The 12,505-nt window shown below is 49.2% G+C and overlaps 1 long non-coding RNA gene across 1 annotated transcript in view; it reads left to right on the top strand.

Annotated features, from left to right (window-relative positions):
- The first annotated feature begins 191 nt into the window (after positions 1 to 191).
- The window catches only part of LOC144584256 (uncharacterized), a 159,410-nt gene continuing 147,096 nt past the window's right edge, over positions 192 to 12,505 (top strand). The window contains exon 1 of the long non-coding RNA XR_013538383.1: positions 192 to 1,274. This is a non-coding gene — a long non-coding RNA (uncharacterized LOC144584256). The remainder of the gene's footprint in view (positions 1,275 to 12,505) is intronic.

Raw genomic sequence — 12,505 nt, 5'->3', positions numbered from 1 at the left:
CCGCTGGGAAAGGGGCGACTGCCCCCACCCCTCCTCGCCGCCCTTCCTCCCGTCTTGCCATCAGAAAAGCCGCGCTCGTTTTTCGCCCTTTGGCCGCTTAATTACAGCTTCGAAAAACCTAATGAGCCCCCTTAAGAGAGATCCTGATTTTACGGTGGCGCTAGAGGGTCAAAAAAAAGAGGGGAGGAAAAAAAAGGCTGAGTAGATTTTTGTTGTGGTGGAGTGTTTGTGTTGTGTGGGATTTTTTCCCCCCAACCACGATCTCAGAAGGGCGCGTCTCAGTATCCTAAAAGGGACGGGGGGCTTTTGACCCATTCTGGCCATCGATTTCGGAGAGTCGGGGGAGAGTGGCAGAAATAGGTGCTTTGGTCCGATTCAGGACCCTGGCGTGGATGGGACCCGTTGAAATATGCCAGGGTTAGGGAAAGAGAGGACAGTGTCCAGAGTCTGCTAAATATGAGTATGAACTAGAAGAAAGTTGAGGGAAGACGAAAAGAAAAGAGTTCTCAAGTTTCATACTTTTTCGCTTAATCCTGTGGCACTTCATCCCCAGTAAATCCGCAGGGAATGGTCCTGTGAACCGTGTAAAGAGCGAGGGCGCTCCTAAACCCTCGCAGACGAATAATGGGCTTTTGGAGGGTCCTAACTATCTAGGGCTGCCCGTTTAATCTTTCTGTGGCGGAGCCCTGACACAGAAAGCGCCGGAAAAATGGCAACGGCTTGTAATTCTCCCCATCAGATGCACTTTACGGATGCCTCTCAAGGAAATACATTTACGTGGCAATGGCACAAGACCTGTAACACCGAATGAAAAACGAGTGAACCCGTGTTGAGCTTTGTAGCAAAAAGATACGCGGTCTTTTGGGCGCCCAGGTACCGTGAAGCCGAGTGAGCCACAAAGGGGAAAGGGAAGAGGGAAGAAGAGCAGCGGGTTAGGTTCACGTCGTGTTGGGGAGGCCTTGGATCCGTCGGAAGCAACGTCGGGACGCTCCTCTCTTATGACAAGAAAAAGAAAACCAACATCGCGAGCCGATGTCACTTGAATTCAGAGAAAGACCCAGACCGGGTGTGTTGTTCCTTTGGGGTTTAGGCTCCGCTGGAGCTTGGAGCCTGGTGGTAGGGACGGAGCTGGAGCGACCGCAGCGATGCTTTCTCCAACGGATGATAAGAGGGTGTAGAGGACTCGTCTCTCTCTTTCTCTTGCTCTCTTTGGCCCCGCTCTAGGGACTGTTGCTGGCTGTCAGCCTGGGAACTACGGAGAACCCCTGATCAGGGTAAGAGATGAACTCCAGATCCTTTCAATTTGAAATCGGAGTAGGACGAGTGGGTCCTCCCACCCATCCTGGGTAAGGCAGCGGTTCTTCAACAGAGAATACATTTCACCTTTTCCTCTCCCCCCCCCCACCATCACATGTTCCTATATATATCTAATGTATAAGCTAATGCACAACTTCTTGTGCTAGTGCTGGGGAGGACAGTTCGGTTAAACTTCTGGGAGTCCGGTACAACATTGCCTGTATTTATGACTTGTACCTTAGCTCGGGAAGAATATTCCCGAGGCTCCTTGGAAATAATTGAATTCGAAACGCTGAAAAAAAGATTGTCCAATTAGCAGAATACTACTTATTTGGGGAGGGGGGGTGGTAGAGTACGAGACCATTTTTTAAAAATTCAAACTGTGAACAGAGGTGTTGCTTTTAATGTGCCTTAGGTCTACGAGGAGGCGTTACCTAACAGCCTTTCCCCCTGCATTTCTAGTAGCAAAATGGCAATTGTCTTCTTACCTTTGTTATCCGGATCGGTAGCAAAAGTTGGACGTACTGCTAGGTTTAAGGCTTGCGTAGTTCTGTTGGGAAACTACTAATGGTTTAAGGCAAAATCTTCCCCTGCCCTGGCTGGGCTGCCACTATTATTGTAACTGATGGTGTGGGAGGCTGGAGGCAAACTCAAGCTCATTAATGAGCCATTTTATAAATCACAAGAACTGAAGATCTTGATTTCCACTTGGTCACTGATCGTTTTTAACAGATACCTCTATGTAAACAGGCTGATTACAAGACTTCAAGTTCTTGCAGAGAATACAACCAGATTGTTAACTTATACATATTTTATAAAGTATTAATATTTTATAAACATTTTAGGGAAACTATTGATTCTAAATAATTCAAACGTTCCCAGGATTATTTTGAATAATGTAAACAATTAAGTACATGTATAAAGTTGGTTGCATTGGTTTTTGCTAAATGTAATTTGTATACTTTTGTATGTTCATATTCAAAAAGTTTGGTAAGCCTGCCATGGAGCCATTGAAACTCTGTAACTCTCCGATTATTAAATCGTTTAAATCACTGTTACTCTGAAACTCCATTAAATAGTTGTTAAATAATGAGAAGCAGAACATATTGCTTTTGATCAATACTGCTTAGATCCTATGGGATGTCTTGTTTGTTTGTTTATTTATTTATCTATTTATTTATTTATTGGATTTGTATCCTGCCGATCTAGACCAAAGGTCAACATAACTTCTTACGTTTTAATTGAGGAAAGTGTCATTCTACGTAGGTTTGGTTGGAGAGAAATAGAACGATGGGCACAAGAATTTCTAATATATTTACAAATCCCACTCTCCAATAAAAGCGTTTTCTGTTTCAAATTATGTATGGTTTTCGTAGTTGATCGTTTTCACATATTGTCTTTATTTGGACACAGAGAAAAAACACATTTCTTTTTCCTTTTGGTAAATACAAAGTTGATTTGCTTGATCTAATAATCTTATATTTCCAGAGTTTAGAAATTTAACGCAGGGGCGTGTCTTCCTTTGGCATGTTCGGGTGATTGGAAAAAAAAACTTGTTTTCTCGGAGCTAACTTACTAGCAAGTAAATTAGCCTGCGTTTCGTATTCCCTATTTTAAGATTTTTACATGTTTGGGGTAAACCTCTTGTGGGTTTATTTTAATCAGCTACGTCTTCATTTTCCCTGTTTTTCGGTTTTTGTTTGTTTTGTTTTCCTCTTAGATGATACTACTTCAAGCCATTCACCATTACTTTAACATCATTTTGTAATCTACCGTCAGTAGGTGCCCGTCGAAAGATATTTTCGAAAGATAATTTCCTTGATACTTTCTTTTAACTTCAGAACTTTTCTTTCTTTCCTTTTCTTTCTTTCTTTCGTGTCGCCTCCTTTTGATGGGGCAGTTGATGACCAAGCGCTTCGACCGCCAGAAGGAACAACTCTCTGGTCGGGCCGGGCGGGCCCATTAACCGTGGCAACCGGCAGGCTGGCTGTGGTCTGGCGTACGGTTTGTCTTTGGCCGCAGTGAGCGCACCCTGCGTGACGAGTTGCCTGCGGGCGCCCCCCGGCCTGGCCAGCGACCCTCTTTCGGGCGGGGAGGATCAGCCCTTCGCCGCGGGCCTGGACCGCTCTTAAAATCTCCCTCCGGGCGGAGGGGGAGAGCCAGGGCCCGGCCCCTCTCGCCTTGCCGCGCCTTCCTTCAGCGGGGCTGGAAAAACCACCAAGGAAATCCCACACACACACACACCGCGGCCCACGTTGAACCTGCCCAACGAACTGGCGGAGGAGAGCGGCGAGAACCGCCCAAGAGCATCTCAGAGAAGCCGGGAAGGGGCCGCCGCCCGCCTGGCCAGCCAGGACCTAGAGAGGCGACGGGGAGGCGCGTGCGGTGGCCGGCTAGGAGGGAGAAAGGCGAGAGAAAGCGGCCCTCCGCCGGAGGGAGCCCAGCGGGCCGGGAAGAGGGCGCCTCTCCCCTGTCTGGAGTCTCCCGGGTTTCAAAGGGCAGGCAGCGCTTCCAGGCCGACGGGTGCTGACCACCGCGGCCTCCAGCTACAGTCCTAATGCCTCTTATTTTTCACGGCCCAGGGTAACTCTTGCTCCAACGGCGGAGGTGAAGGGCGAAAGAGTGGGCAAACGAGGGGGGCGTGGGTAGTTTTTTTAGGAGCGCAGGAGTGTTTTGGGGGCGTTCCTATGGATTTCAGTGGGATTCCTCTTTCCGCACACTGCATTTGAGAATGAAGAAGCCTGTGTGTCTCGAGTATCTCAAGGAAAGCGAAGGCCTGCCTAGTATTGGTGAGAGAAGCAGCTAGTGGATGTTTGGGTCCCTTCACGGGAGAGAGAGGTACGCTAAAGGTGACTAAAGAGTCTACCTTTAAAAATGCCCATTCTGAGTGAAACAACCCAAGTACAGTAATAGCATGCCCCTGCAAGGAAAAGGGGCCATGTGCTCCCGTAGCTGCCTCTCGCTTGTGCAGTGTCGACACAAGTCTTGATTCTATGCAACGTGAGAAATGGCCCAAACGTATGCGCCGTACTGTATGCCTTACGACTACAGTAATTCCCTCTTGCCAACAAAGCCAACTTTCCACCAGGGACTGTAGGTCAAAGAGTTTCAGTTTAACTTGCGATGGAGAGAGGATGAAGTTGAGAAGAGGAGTTGCTGTGAAAAAGGAGGAGTGCCCGACCCCAAAGGTAAATAGAAAGGAATCGGGACTTTCTAAATCACACAGTCACTAACTACTAGGTGGCAACCTCTTCGCATAGGAGTCACTCCCAAGTAAGTAGGCAGAATTGTAGTTGCCCTAGAGAGGAGATAAATACTCTAGGCCAGTTTTGTGCCTGATTTCAGATTAAAACGGAAGACAGTCTTTGTGTGTGTGTGTGTGTGTGTGTGTGTGTGTGTGTGTGTGTGTGTGTGTGTGTGTGTGTGTGTGTGTGTGTGTGTGTGTGTGTGTGTGTGTGGAGAGGCCTTCCTTCTGCCTCTGAAATGAACGGGAGGCTCCACAAAACCCCCTGCTGCTAGCAGAAAATGGGCCAGATCTTGGGTTCTCTGCCACTCTGGGCCCTGGCACTTGGATGAACTGTGGTGGCAACATTTGTTGCTCCGCCATGGGAACGGGGGCGGGGGGGGGGCCAGGACAGCAACAGCCCGGGAGGAGCCTAGTGTTCGCGGAGTCGGACTGGGCCGGACCTACTCTGTTTCCGCTAAAATAAGACCTAACCTGAAATTAGCCCTACTACTGTATGATTTTTCAGGATCCTCGTAATATAAGTCCTGCTTCAAAAATAAGACCTAGTTAAGTGAAACCCCGCCCTCCACTATTGTACAGCATCCAGTAGATGACATGACTGCATTTGAATAAATGTAGATGCTTGTACATGACAAAAATGAAACATCCCCTGAAAATAAGCCCTAATGCGTTTTTTGGAGCAAAAAATTAATTTAAGACCCTGTCTTATTTTCGGGGAAATAGGGTACCCTTGGGCAGTCTGCTTATTGCAGCAGATTTGCATTCTCGTGAAAGGACAGCAAATTGTTCCTTATTTGTTGTTATTGTACTTTTATCGCCAGGACAGTGGATGTTCCGCCTCCCTTGGTGACCTTTTTAAACCTCCAGTATTAATCTTCCCACCCACCCAGGTCAAAGTGCACCGTGTTCCTGATCCTCAGGCAGCGAAACCGCCTCGGACTGATCCTACATTAGTTCCTTTAGAGCAAAAGTAAGATGGAAATCCGTTCCCCTCCATGTGTGTGTCCTTATACAGAAAGGGCATCCCGCCAGCCGCCCGTGTCAAGATAGCCGACGCTTTTCTTTTTCTCCAGCCCTTGACTTCTCCAGACGGAGTTCCAGCACGAGAGGGCCCTCTGGCTCCTGTCCTGTCTTTAACGAAGCCCTTGGGCAACAATCAGGATGGAAAGGGAAACTCGGGGCTGCAACCACCCAGGGCAAAGCGGGCTGTCTTTAAGCGCAGCGGGCAGCCTTTCTCCGAAACTTCGCTTCGAGCAGCGCCACCGCGCGTTCAGGCTGCAGCGCGCAGGCCGAAAAAACCCTGACTTCCCGCGAGCGGCCCAAAGGCTGCTGGGTTAACCTTTCTCTCCTGGGGATCTGGCTTGTTTAGGGATGCGCATCCCGATCAGCGTGGCACTCTGGCAGACCCAGCTCCCATCCAAACAGGGCGAAAGAGCACGCAGAACACAACTCTGTAAAGCCGCAAGTCACGTCCGCTTGTTATGTTCAAGTGGATCCTCAACCCGACAATCATTTCAGATTGGGTTCTCGGGCGACAGGGCCGGCGACTTTACGAGAAGACAGCAGCAGCCGAATGATTTGCAAATTAATCTGGCGTACAGAATCACAAGGCTTTGCACTCTGATCCTATCGCGTGTCTCCCTGGGAGTCAATCCCACTGAGCTCAACAAGGCATATGAAGTCGCAGGCAAAACCCAAGAACAGGACTGGGGCTTTAACAATGAGTGTGCCGTCCCTTAATCCCTTTCAATCGCCTTCATTGTTATGTGCCATAGGGTGAGGTCCAAAATGTCTTAGTATTAACAGTCCTGCCAACCTGTTGCAGACCGAAAAGCCATGACTTCCTTGAGGGAACCAATCCACCTGATACTTGCTCTTCTATTTTTCCCCCCTGCTGCCTTGAACCTTCTCTAGCATTATCTACCACCCTACCTCAGATTAAGTCACCAGGCGTAAACTGTGTGGTAAACCTTGATTCCTAGCCTAAGTGCTATTTGCCCAGTGGGAATTCTCCATACTCAGGATTGGATCCCGCTTGGGAGGTTGTGTTTGAGTTGGAGGGTTGTAAATCCTCAGTTAAAGCAGATCTGACTCAGTTATTACTGTTAGGAGGTCAGGCTCAGAAAGAGGTATCAGGTAGGCTAGCTGCTGACTTTCAGCTCACCCAATCCTAATAGTAGTAACAGTGGCCCATCTGCAAGCAGTCACTGTGGTAAGAATTCTGTTTTGCCTGCGCTTTGAACAGGTAAAAAAAGAAACTGAGCATGTTTGTACTAAAATCCGACCCTAGGCAGGCTTCCCGGGTAAGATGTTGTTGTTGTTTAGTCATTAAGTCGTGTCCGACACTTCGTGACCCCATGGACCAAAGCACGCCAGGCCCTCCTGTCTTCCACTGCCTCCCGGAGTTGGGTCAAATTCATGTTGGTCGCTTTGGTGACACTGTCCAGCCATCTCGTCCTCTGCCGCCCCCTTTTCCTCTTGCCTTCACATTTTCCCAACATCAGGGTCTTTTCCAGGGAGTCTTCTCTTCTCATCAGATGGCCAAAGTATTGGAGCCTCAGCTTCAGTAGGGCTCCCTAGTCCTGTGCAGGCTACTGTCAGCCTGTGATGGCAACCTTAGTACATTTATTTTATTTATTTAAAATATTTTACCCACCTTTCTCCTTGAAAAGGACCCAAGGCGGCTTACAACACTGAAAGACAAAGATCGACCTTAGGTCGTTGTTTGTAGTCCGGCAAAGATGTGGTAGGCAAGCAAGCACCACTTACACCAGCCCTTCTCCAACTTACTGGTGTCCTCCAAATGGGCTGAACCAGAATTCCCATCATGGTCTGTGCTGTCTAGGCACCTCTGGAGGGCACAGCTTTGCCGAACGCTGTTATGCCCCATTCGCTTATCTCGCTGCATTTTTCGTGGCCAGGCGATGCCCGTTTGCCCTTGTAAAATTTAGGTCTGCCATCTGCAAAACCAGCACGGCTTCCTCCGCCCGATCTTTTCCGAAAGGAGCACAGGAGAGCTCTCGTTCTCGCTGTCTCCAGAGAAGGAGATGGTTGGCCTGGGGAAGGCGAGCTAGATGTGTTGAAACTTTTATCGCGCTTCTTCCTGAGTTGAAAAACACTAAAGGCGCCTTTTAGGATCGGGATATTAATCTGAGGGTTAACCGTCCTCTTCCCTCGTAAACCCAGGATTGTCTCCCAGGTAAATCCAAGTGGTTTAGACGCTTTGATTTCGGAAGCATTCCAACTGGCATGTAAGGGATTTATTTCCAGGTGAAAGAAATCCAGTAGAAGCCACCTGTGAAGGAAAAGGGTTTAGGAGGACTGCAATCTCCGCGGCTGTCTCAACAAATCCGAAATATATTCCTGTGGTCGGCGGGCCAACCGCTGTTGCGCCCCTCACTTTCCGGGGACGCGACCCTAACGTCAGGGAGATAGTTTTAGCCCAAAGATTGGCCCAAACCCATTTTGGGATTGGAGCAGTGTGTTAAATATAAATTCTGACGCGTGGAAGGTCTTAGATAAGAGAATTGGACCTGGATCTAGAGAACTGAAACAGGAAAGGCTCTTTGCTGGCAAAGAGGAAACGTTGAGGTAGAAGCACTCTGGGCACCCTACCACGGTTGCATGGTTCCTTCGGAAAACGTGTAGATACGAGATAAAGTTTTAACGAGTCCGGAAATGATCGGGTCTGTCGTCGATTGCTCTTTTTGCTAATCTGTGACAATGCGGCATTTGAGGTACTGTACATAGTTGTCAGTTTATACAAGAAGAGTTGCCCTTCTCCTATGGCGATCGAAATCACCTTTGTTTAGAATTTGGTGGAACTTTCAAGACAGTCGCGTTGATATCTAATAGGGGAATTAACTGATTCAGAAGTGCGCCAAAAACGTGTTCAATCCGCAAAGAGGTATTTTAAAAGGCAGCGCCAATGTAGACTATTTCACTCCTTGTGCAATACCGTCGTATATATCGGCCATTTTAAAAACAATTCTGCCTATTTTCGTTTCAGTATATTCTGTTTCTAGAGACATTATTTTGGCTCACGATCTCAGTCACAGAAAGAAGGGAGGATGCTAAATATTAACGGAAGAGTGTGAGTTTAAATAAGAATGGTTGCTTCTTTTATTTTATTTTTTGAATGCGCCAGAATCTGCCGTAAATTTCTGTATACGTTTTAATTTAAATTAAAGGCACAGTTCACAATGTATCTGATCTTTCTGTTATATCCTAAATTGGTTATGCACGTAAAGTGTGACTAATCTGAAACGAATTCAGAGTGGGTGAGATTTACTTCCAAATACAAATCGATACACATAGATAGAGTCAAGATGTTAATCTGTTTGCCCATGTATTTACGTATCATTTTAGTATTTCGGTGGCTTTAAAAGCCCCCCTCCCCTCCCCGCAGTAGATCAATGGTTCAGAACGTTCAAGTATAAAGGAACTTTCAAAAGGCAAGTCACGTAATCCGACTTGAAAAGCGAAAGGAGACCTCAGGATTGCCTTAGAAAAGCTACTGGCGGCCTCATGGTTTTCACAGATATTTATCCCTCCCGACGCACAACCAGCTCCGGTTAAACCTAAGAGCTGAACTGTAGCCATAACAACTTAATTTTCAATATCGTATTTCAGCAATTTAATAATAAAGACATGGTAGAGTTCCTAACGTCTGTCAGTTTGTTAACTGGTTGCAGGGCTATCTCACACATTTATACTCAGATTTAAACCCCGTTGAATTTAGGATTGCAGCATCCTGTTGTTTCTGAGAAAATTAAGGTGGTTGAGTCTCGGGTAGGTGCATGTATTTTGGGTAGAAAGATCAATCCCTTTTTTGCAAAATTCCGGCAAAGTCCTTCAGTTTAATCGGGAGTTAACCAATAGGCAGATGGTATTGTTTTCTTCAGAGGCCAATGAATTTTTAATATTTGAATTACTTGCCCTCTGCTAACTTTGAACAATACTATCTGGCACTAACCCACAAAGATTTTAAGACAGCATGACTGAAATAAACAAGCGAGTTTTTAAAAAACAGCATCAGGACATATAAATGTTTTAGAGATATAAATATATTATTGAATTCTAATTATGAATGCACATATTTGAAGGCACAACAAGGAGAGGGCATGCCATTATCTCTTTCGATTAAAAGGGGAACGCATTTCGTTTGTTCCGACGGACTGTAACTGTTTAATTAGACACTCTTAAAGACCGGTATTGACTGACGCCTTCAATTTTTAAAAGCGCTTCAGGCTTCACTCCGTTTAGGGGGTTGGTTCTTAAATGCTACAGGTAGTCGAGCCAGGGTGACACGGGGACAATCGGCCTGCTTAGGGACCTCTGGGACTCCAACAGGTAGAGCCATCAGGCCTCACCTGACTCAGGGCAGAGACCCATCCTGAACGAACCACCGACCTGGCTCAGCTTTGCTTTGTATACATAAGAGCCTTTCCGCCCACAGTGGCCGGAGGAAAGGAACACGCTGGACTTCCTTGTCACCTTCGGTTCGGGGCAGCAGGTTTGGGGAAACTTTTCGCCATCCTGCCCTTTTAAAATTAAAAAAAAAAGTGTGGTTCGTTTTAATTACAGATTTTTCCATGTAATGTTGTTCTTTAATTAAGCGCGGGGGCTTAATTAAGGGGAAAAAGAAAGTGCGCGGGGGTCTGTATCTCAGTCTTACGCCAACACCGTGTCTCAACCATCATCCTTTTAAAGAAAGAAAGGGGAGGTGGTTCCCTTCTCCCGCCATGACCAAACCAAGAGCCGATGTTTTTACACGGGGGGGGGGGGGAGAGGCTGGGTGAGAAGATCCTAAGCCCAGAGGAAGTCAGCGTTTCCTCAGTGCCCCCCCCCCCGCACCCAGGTTCTTCGCATGGCCAGTTCCAAAAATTGCTCCGAGAGTAGACCTCAGTATCTGGTCATGAAACTATTTTCTTTTAAATGTCTGTTTTCATAACGGGATTTTCTCCCAGCTGTAACATGCCCGATTCTCCATCAGTTCCTTTCTCCACCTTCAACAGCACAACGAGGGGGGGGGGGGGAACCATCAACTTCGGGCTTAACATAGGTTTGATCTCTTTCCCTTTTCCACACGTCCTTCACTCTCAACCTTTGCAAACCATAAAGACGAAAAACCGAAGATTTAAGCCTCGGTCGGAGAAAACATCATCTTAAAAACCCGCCGGAGAGACCAAATATCTAATCACCCAGGCTTACAGCAAACCTCAAAGGGAAAGGCAAAGGAGGGAGCCAAGTCTCTCCCCCCCCCCACGTCCCTTTCGGAGATTTGGGACGTTGCCAAACAAATGCCTCCTGACCCCCGAGATGCCTGGGAAAACGCCAGTAGCCCTTGGCAAAGGGGCCCGGCATTAAGAGGGGCAGAGAGAAGGCCAGTCCCGTCGACAAGGGCGTCTAAACGAGCATCGCTCTGGCAGGTTGGCTTCCTGATCTTCCTTCTCCCTCCGCCGTAGAGAAAACACACACACACACACACACACACACATTCTGCAGACCTCCTTCTATCCCACGTCCCACCCCACTCCTCCTCCTGCCGAGGAACCGGGGAGCGAGGAAAGGCTCCCCGACGCCAGCCCCCGTCGGAGCTGATCCTCGGCGGCTCGGAAAGGAGGGGAGGGCTGGGGGCGTCGAGGAGTGAGGCAGGGTGGGGTGGAGGAGGGCGGCCAGGCCCCACGTGTCCCTGGCCTCCGGGGAGAACACGGAGGCATCCCCTCAGGCGCCCGACGGCAAGATCCTCTCCCGGGGGGGGGGGCACGTCAAAGCCCTTTTCGGTGTGGAGGGTGTGGGGGGGGGGGGTCCGCCAAATTGACAGGGAATAAGCTCCTCTGAGCCCAGTTTTCCTGGAGGTGGCGGTGGGACTCCGCTGCCCTTAGTGGCCAAAGGCCCACAACACCTCCGGGGCCACCCGAGGGGCGAACACGTTTTCTTCAGGAACTGCATGTATGCGATGGAATAAATAGAGCTGCCACCCCCCCCCCCCCAGCAAGCTGAGGAGGAAGGTCACGGAGGCACCACGACGGGGCTGCGTGGGTGCCCTTCTTGCTTGCCCGTTCCCCCCTTGTCCGATTCCCCGCCCCCAAGGGGCTTCCGTTCAGTCAGGATCGGCGCCCTCTTCCCGAGAACATCCGACGGCGCCCCCTTCTCCCCCACCCCAAACCACCCGGGCCCTGGATGTCCCTTTGGTGGCTCACCGGTGGCGGCCCCCCCGCAGGCCTGGCTCCTCCGGCTCCGGGGTCGACAGCCTGTGGATCCCTCGGCCTCCGCGTCGCCCGGCTCCGGCCTTCCCCTTCAGCCTTCTCTCCCGGCGGGAGCGGCGGCAACGCCGCAATTACTTTGGGTTGCCCATCGTGGCTCAGGCGAGGGCGGCGGCTGGGGTTATTTTTCTCCACCGTCTATTTTTTTCCCCCCTTTAAGGAAGAAATCATTGCCTTTCTTTTCTTCCTGGGCAATTATTCTGCCTTTTAATGCCCGTCAACTAAAAATGACCAACCAGCCCCCGCCCCCCTCGCCTTTAATGCCTCTGATTGAAGCGAGGGACATGACAGACAGGTGTGACCAAACCAGCCTCCTTAAGCCGGCACACTTCTAGAGGGAAGCCGGTTTGTCTTTCCCCTCTTGGACTTGAAAGAAAGAAAGCGGGCCGGGTGGTGGTGCTGGGGGGGAGAGAAGGTGACTCGGCCTTTTCCAAGGGCTTCTCTTCAACGAAACACCTCCGTTCCTTCTATACGTTTGGTGGCCAGGAAGCCTCGAGACCCAGATCAGGGAAAGCGCTTGTCTTGACGCGCTTAGGATGGCGGGGCGATCTGTGACCAGCGGAGGGGGAAAGGAAACGCGCACTTGTTAGTCCATAGGTCTCACTGAGGCGGGACTTCATCAAGGAAGGCCCCAGGCCCCATTGAGACCAACGGGAGGACGCCTCCCGAAATCGTCAAGGAGATTAATATCCGC

This window comes from Pogona vitticeps, chromosome 1 (genome assembly GCF_051106095.1).
Source record: "Pogona vitticeps strain Pit_001003342236 chromosome 1, PviZW2.1, whole genome shotgun sequence".
NCBI lineage: Eukaryota > Metazoa > Chordata > Lepidosauria > Squamata > Agamidae > Pogona > Pogona vitticeps.
Note: the sequence above shows the minus strand (reverse complement) of the source record. Positions and strands in the feature narration are given on the sequence as shown.